The sequence below is a fragment of the Peromyscus eremicus genome, chromosome 10, assembly GCF_949786415.1.
Source record: "Peromyscus eremicus chromosome 10, PerEre_H2_v1, whole genome shotgun sequence".
In the NCBI taxonomy this organism is placed as follows: Eukaryota; Metazoa; Chordata; class Mammalia; order Rodentia; family Cricetidae; genus Peromyscus; species Peromyscus eremicus.
In genome coordinates, this window is record NC_081426.1 from 11,191,556 (window position 1) to 11,199,676 (window position 8,121).

Sequence of the window (8,121 nt, forward strand, 5' to 3'; positions counted from 1 at the left end):
GGCCGCGTCGCGCGGCATGCCGGGAAACAGAGTCGTGAGCACACCGCGCGCTGGGCAACCTGACGGGGCCCGAGGACAGCTTGCACTCAGCTTCCCACTAGGCCCCGCGCCCGGCACGCATGCGCGCCTGCGAGCTTGTCGCCCGCCCCGTCCCGATTCTCTCACCCCCACACCCCGCCCTTCCTGCTCCCCTCCCCGCTGGCTTGCTGGCTAGGACTTCGCTCGGACTCCCCCTAGCGGATTGGCTAAGGCCGAGCCGACTGTGTTGATGTCATCAGTGAGACGTGGCAGCTGGGCGAGTCGGCGCCCCACGGGAAGGGGAGGGCAAGGAACCCGGCGGAGGGCGGCGCCGCAGCCGAGGGGGTGGGGGCTCCTGGGGATGCCAGGACAGGGCGGGGAGGGGCCATTGGGACTGGAAGGGAAGTGCGAGGACGACTGGGCGGACCCTGCTCTGCACGACCCCGGGGGCCGTCACCCCCCTATCCTCGGGACAGCTCTAAGGACAGAGGGAAAGTCAAGCCGCCTCTGTAGACCTGGCGCTTTCCCACTAGTCCGACCCCTCCTGTTCTTTTCTGACTTTGTTTTTTTTTTTTTAAACCATTTTACTCCAGCAACTTGACGTTGTAGTAGCTGCAAACGGACCCTGCTTCAGTCTCTTTTCTGCCCCCGTCCACTGCACCCACAGCCAGATTGATCTTTCTGAAGCTGCACCTCCATGGTGACCGCCCAACCTTCAGAGGCTCCTCATTGTGTGGTTGAGACAGGCTAGAGTCAGCCTAAACCAGTCTGCCTACTTGAGGCCTAGACTTAAAGTTGAATTGTTGAGGGTTTTGTTTTGTTTTGCTGTTGTTTGTTTATTCGTTTTATTAGTTAGAGCTTAATTCTGTATCAGTCTTCAAAATTGGGCAGTTATAAAGTGATTTTTTTTAAGCCATGTAATTCTTCACTATGGACTTCAGAACTAATATTAATACATTTTTTAGACCTTATGGTCTTAACTTTAATCAGCTCAGGAATTTAAATCTCGACTAAACTTTAACACATTATCTTGGGTTATTTATTACAAAGGGCATAGTATAATACACTGTCCAAAGTTTATCTTCCAACTTGTTCTAAGCAAGAATATTATCTCCTGAGGCTGACTGCAGAATTACTTTAAATTTCCGTGACAACAAACTATTCAAAAGAGACTGTTCTCATTTTGAACCAGATACTCAGAACATCTTTACACTCCCCCCTTGAGTTCCTTCATGTGCCTTAATTGACAACCTCATCAGACTATATATAGGTTTTGGGGTTTGGGAGTTTTTTGTTTGTTTTTTTTGTTATTGGTTTTTGGGTTTTTGAGACAGGGTTTCTCTGAGTAGCCCTGGCTGTCCTGGAACTTACTCTGTAGACCAGGCTGGTCTCGAACTCAGTAATCCTTCCTCCTCTGCCTCCTGAGTGACAGGAAGAAAGGTGTGCACCATCACGATGATCCCATAAGGGTTCCTTTACAGTTAACTGCTGAAATGAACTTGGTTACCACCCCAAAATGCCCCTAGATGAATAAGTAAAACACAAGTGTGTATAGATAGCCCTGGGCCCTGAAGCCTACAGTACTCCCTGCTCACTGTCATTTTACAAAATAAAAACTCAGAAGTGTCACCAAACTCAATTTTTCAAGCAAAGTTTGTTTTGTTTTGTTTTGTTTTGTTTTTTAGGATTTGCCACTTAATCCCAGTATAGTGGATCATGCCTTTAATTCCAGGATTTGGGAGGCAGACAAGTGAGTTTGAAGCCAGCCTGTTCTACGTAGTAAGTTCCAGAAGAGCCAGAGCTACACATAGTTAGACAGTCTCAACCCCCCCCCCCATAATCTATCATTTAATTTTAATTTTATGTATATGAATGTTTTTCATGTATGTATATGTATGTGTGCCATGTGTGTGCCTAATGCCTTCAGAGGCCCGAAGAGGGCATTTGATACCCTGAAACTGGAGTTACAGATGGCTGTGAATCAGCATGTGGGTGCTGAGAATTCAACATGAGTCCCCAGCAAGAACAAAAAAGTACCCTGAGTGGATGAGCCATCTCTCCAGCCCAAGTTGGGGTTTTATAGATGATATTTTAACAAAAGCTCAAGCACTAAATATTAACGGAGAAAGCAGACTCTCTGAAAGAAAGACATCCGAAAGAGAACGGATGTTGGTTTCTCTGAGACACTACCACCCAAACCCCATTTTTCTCTGTCTGTATCCTCGGAGGTTATTTTCCTCAGTTTTCTTCCATTAACTATTTCATTTCCCAACAAATTATCTTCTAGTAACTTACATACAACCTAAGTGACAGACAAAGCAGTGTGAACTATATAGCACAATTCTTCCTTGACACCCCAAAGCTTAACTGTACCTGCTGTATGCAGAGGACAGAAAACTTCCTGTCTTAGTCACTTTGTTACAACATGTGAGTGGATTAGAAACAGTCGTGGCTGTGGAATGGTGAGTGCCAGCTTCCTGTACCCTGCTGCACCGTAGGTGTCATTTACATTAAGATTCCTCCCCATGAGCCTGAAGAAATGGCTCAGAGGTTATGAACAATTACTGCTCCTGTAGAAGACCCAGGTTCGGCTCCCAGAACCCACATAGTAGCTCACAGCCGTCTATAACCATTCCATACAATACAATGCCTTCTCCTTGCCTCTTCAGGGACTGCATACAGGTGGTGTACATATACAGACATGCAGTCAAAACACTCATTCATATACAAGAATAAAATAGCTGGGCAGTGGTGGTGCAACCCTTTAATCCTGGCACTCGGGAGGCAGAAGTAGGTGGATCTCTTCAAGTTCAAGGCCAGCCTGGTCTTACAGAGCAAGTTCCAGGACAGCCAGGGCTGTTACACAGAGAAACCCTAACTGGAAAAAACAAAAACAAAATTAATAAATAAAATAATAATTAAATACTTCCTTTCCAAACTTAGATATATGTTTTTCTCTCTTCACCCCACGCCCAGGCAGGGTCTCTGTAGCTCTGGCTGGCCTAGAACTCACTCTGTAGACCAGGCTGGCCTTAAACTTACAGAGATCCACCTGCCTCTGCCTCCCAAGTGATAGGATCAAAAGTGTGCGCCACTATGCCCAGCTCTTAGATGTATCTTATAATAATCTCCCTCTCCCTCCCTCCCTCCCTCCCTGACTGCCTCTTTCTCTATCATACTCTCTCTCTCTCTCTCTCTCTCTCTCTCTCTCTCTCTCTCTCTCTCTCTCTCATTCTTGCTCTCTCTCATGTATGTGTGTATGTGCACAGTGGGGATTGTGCTTGACCATGTGTCTGCATATAAAGGTAGAGATCAAAGGTCTTCCTCTGTTGCTCTCCACTGTACTTTTTGAGACAAGGTCTCTCCCTGAACCTGAGCTCGCTCACCATCTGGCTAGACTGGCTGGCCAGTGAGCTCCTGGATCATTCTCTCTATTCTTCCAGCATAAGCTCCATGGATGTGCATCACCTGCCTTTACATGGGGATAAAAAACCTCAGGTCCTCAGGCTTATACAACACTTTGCCCACTGAGCTGACTCCCCGGCCCAAATGCATACCTTTAACCAGTTTTGCTGGCTCAAACTCCAATGTAGTTCATGTTTAAGTTTTTACCAATGGTTCAGATTAATAACTCAAAATAAACCAAGCATTGGTGCCTCACTCTTGTAACCCTAGCACTGGAAAGGCTGGTGGATTGATGGAAACTTGAGGACAGTCTGAGCTACATAGTGCCTTCCAGCCGAAGCTACATATGAAACCGACTCAAAAACAAAATGTCTTTGAAAACAGAGTAATTCATTAAAATGCCATCTACTCTGCTAGCTGCCCTGATGTTGAATCAGAACCTCTCTAGAGGGTGGAGGTCTGCTCAGTAGCAGAGTACTGGCACACCATGAGTGAGACTTAGGTTTGATTCTCAGTGCTAGAGACAACAGAATGCCTCTTTTGGGGCTCTTAGCTTTTTCCTTATATAAAAGGGGGGGGGTGTTTGCATATGTGTGCAGGTACCTGGAGAAAACCAGGAGAGGGCACTGAATCCCCTGGAGCTGGAGTCACAGAGGTGTGTGCGCTGCCTGACAAGGATGCTAGGAATATGAGCAAGGTCCTCTGCAAGAGCAAGGACTCCTTTTAACCACTGAACTATGTCTCAGCTTCCCCTCCTCCTTTTCCTCCTTCTTCACATGTATTTAATTTGTGTGAGGTGTAAGTGTCGGGGCACACATGTGAGGGCAGTGATGTGTGAGTGTATGGGGGTACATGTAAGGGCACACATGTGAGGGTAGAGATGTGTAGGTGTATAGGTACATGTCAGGGTACAGGTGAGGGCAGAGGTGTGGGGGTGTATGGGTTACATGTCAGGGTACAGGTGAGGGCAGAGAACAAGTTTCAGGACTTGGTTATCTCACCAAGTGGGTTCTGGGATTTAACTCGGGACACAGGCTTGGCAGCTGACACCTTTACCCACTGAGTCCCCAGCTCCTCCCCTCTTTTGTTGTTTTCCTTCTTTCTTTTCTTTCCTCCCCTCCTTCCCTCTCTCTTTTTCAGATATATGACCTAGCACTTAATAAATATGTGGAACTTGTTCTGGGTTTCGGGGGAAGGGTAGGTTTGTTTTGCTGTTTTGAGATAGATTCTCATGTAGCCCAGGCTAGCCTCAAAGACACTATATACTTGAGGATGGCTTTGAACTCCTCTGATCCTCCTGCCTCAGCTTCCCCGTGCTGTGATTTCTAGCATACCCTACCATGCCCAGCTGCAGTTGGAACTTAAGCTTAAGCAATACAAAATTGAATGAAAAAAAAAAAAGACAACTCTTTGTCTTTGTGGAGATTATCATTCAGTTGGAAGGATCCGAGAATACAGACAGGGCCCACAGGGGAAAGTGTAAAAATACATTTAAAGGCTGTGACCTGCACACTGACTGCGAGAAACTAGGAACGGGAGGAAGGGATGGTCTGGAAGGAGACACAGAGGATGCATCTCTTTGATTTGATGGAAATATCCCGAATCTTCGTTGTGATGATGGCCAGTTACATAACCACATGTGCTTGTCAACACCCAGGTCTCTTGGGTTTGAGTTCCAACGTCACCAAAAGACTCACAGTCCTATCCATCCAAAAGATAGAAGTTAGGACCAGCAAGATGGCTCATGGGTAAAGGCATGTGCCTCGAAAGCCTGACAACCTGAGTCTCCATCTAAAGGCGGAAAGAGAGAAAGATCTGGCTTCTCAGACTCAGCCTCTGACTGCCATAGGTGTGCTGGGACATACACACACACACACACACACACACACACACACACACGCTGTCACCACCACAACAAAAACAAGATTTCCTTAAATTAAGATCAGAATTTATTTATTCATTTATTATATATATTGTATAGCACTAACCTCAAAGCCAAACAGCAGCCATTGCTGCCCCGAGGTCAGCTCTGCCTGTTTGCAAAAGATCATCCCAGCTGGACTTGTTGACTGCTTGACGCTCCTTCATAGAAGGAGTGGGTGGAGAGGGTCATGGGACTCTAGCCCAAGTATGCAGACACTTTCCAGCTGCTTGGATGCCATCGCAGGTGGCCCGGGTGATCTCAGGCAGGGCCTAAGGTGTGTAAGCTGGGGGCGACCAGGGTAGGGGGCTCCACCCGTGTGACTAGTGGGGAGCCATCGTCCATGCTAGGTGAAGACTTCCCAGTGCAGCTTTGCAGCTCCTCTCCTGTCAGGAACCACTCACCCATGCTCAGTCAGTCAGTCCAGTAAATGGAATCCAACTTCTGTTTGTCTTTGGGACCTTAGAGGTGGGGTGGGGGTGGGCATGGCCTAGTTTCCCCACAGGAGAAAAATTCCAGTTATAAACCAGGCATTTAGAGAATGGCGAGAGGTGAGTGAAGGTACAGAAGAAAACAGTTGCAGGATTTTCACCTAGGTCACTGTTAGGAACGAGGTCGAGGGGATAAAAGACTGAAGTTTCCAACATTAACAGAAATTGGAGAGAAGCCACTTAACTCGGAATGTGCACACCAATTTGAGGATTACTGGTCACGGGTTCTTTGGGTGCTAAAGTGAGAGACGTCTGGGCTTAGGTGAGATCATGGGGAGCCTCCGGGTGCCTAGTAAAATGTTTAGACTAGTCAGTAGGCAGCAGCAAGCAACGCCAAGTGGAGGAATGTGGGTTGGTGAGCTCAGCACTCAGGAGCTGTGTGGAGCCTGCAGGTAGGAAGATCAAGTGAACTGTTAAAAAGTAATTAGATTCCTTAAGGTAAGAGCTTGTGTGTCCAGTCAAAGGGCGATCTACCTGGAACAGAAAGGAGGGGAGATTCCTAAGGAAGATAGACTGAGTGTGGAGGGAAGGGAGGAGCTAAAAGATTAACAGGAACACCCAGCTTACCTGCCAACAGGGAAGCAAGGCCCCGGGAAAGTTCGAGAGCACAAAGAAATGGAGCCGAGAAGGAAGGCTATGTGCTATATGCTCTGAGGTCCGACTCAGAGCTGGCTGCTGCGGAATACCTGGACTACTAGAAACTATCCGCTGAATTCGGCACAAAAACAAAAAGCCTGGGTGCTAGAGATGTGATTCAGGGGGAGAGAAAACTCTTTTTTTTTTTTTTTTTTTTTGGTTTTTCGAGACAGGGTTTCTCTGTGTAGCTTTGCGCCTTTCCTGGAACTCACTTGGTAGCTCAGGCTGGCCTCGAACTCACAGAGATCTGCCTGGCTCTGCCTCCCAAGTGCTGGGATTAAAGGCGTGCGCCACCACTGCCCGGCTGAGAGAAAACTCTTACTAGCGTGTGCAAGGCCCTGCTCAATCCCGCCCCTAGCCCCGCACTACCCCCTCCCCCAAAATTTAAAGCTGACAAAACAGAAGTCTGTCAAAGGTGAACAAAGCTGACTCGGGTGTTGAACTCACATGCCGGGAAGCATGAGGCAGGAAATGCTTTAAAGCTAACGTATGGTCTTGGGGACGACTGTGCAGAGCTAGGGTTGGCTCATTCACCGAGGCCAGCTGAGTTTGTTCATCTGGGTTTATTTGGAGGAGAAGCAAACTTTTTATTATTAACGCTTTTCTTTTTTAATTTTCTGTATCTGTTTGTGAGTATATGATTCAGGTGCGCAGGTGCTACAGAGGCCAGAAGAGGGTGATGGACCCCTGGAGCTGGAGTTATAGACAGCTATAAGCTGTGGATCATGGGTGCTAGGAACCGAAGGAGTCCTCTGGAAGAGCAAGCAGCAAGTGGTCTTAACCTGAGCCGCCTCTCCACCCCCAAAACAAACTTCGGATCTCCACGACTGCAGCTAGTGAAAGAAGCTAAAACAAGGCACCCACTGGGCTGGGAGCAAGAGCAAGAGTTTATTCCCGAATGTCTAGCTGTGTTTCAGAGAGTCCTCGCAGGCTGGGGATGTAGCTCAGCGGTGGAGGGAGGAGGGCTTGAGTCGCTGGTGAGAGGCCTTTGAATTCAGTCCTCAGTATGGTAGGACTGATAGCTCAGTGAGAAAGGCTGAGAGCCAGCTCCTAAGCCTGTAAATCTGAGGTGATTCAGGAGGATCAGGCTCAAGTCATGGGCGGGCTTGCTTTGGCAGCACATAAATTCAAATTACAGAGATTAGCAAGGTCCTTGCACAAGGATGACATGCAAATCTGTGAAGCGTTCCATATATTTTTGTCTGTACAATTTTTCTCGGATAACTGCAGAATCTGGAAAAGCTGTTGCCGATGTCAATTCAGAACATAATGCTGTTATTAGTCCCACATATATTTATATATACATATGTAAATGCATACCATAGTACCCATCCCCACCAGCTAAGTTATTTCTGCCACCATAAAAAACTGTGTGTCCTTGCCGGGCGGTGGTGGTGCATGCCTTTAATCCCAGCACTTGGGAGGCAGAGGCAGGCGGATCTTTGTGAGTTCGAGGCCAGCCTGGGCCACAGAGCGAGATCCAGGAAAGGCACAAAGCTACACAGAGAAACTCTGTCTCGAAAAACAAAAACAAACAAATGAACAAAAAACAAACAAACAAAAAAACTGTGTGTCCTTGGCCTACAGAGATGGCTCACAGGTTAAGAACACATATCCATCTTGCAGAGGACCTGGTTTGATTCCCAGCAT

General features: G+C 47.4%; 1 pseudogene; it reads left to right on the forward strand.

The window, feature by feature from the left end:
• The first annotated feature begins 7,577 nt into the window (after positions 1–7,577).
• On the forward strand, positions 7,578–7,669 carry LOC131921365 (U6 spliceosomal RNA; annotated as a pseudogene).
• The last annotated feature ends 452 nt before the right edge of the window (positions 7,670–8,121 follow it).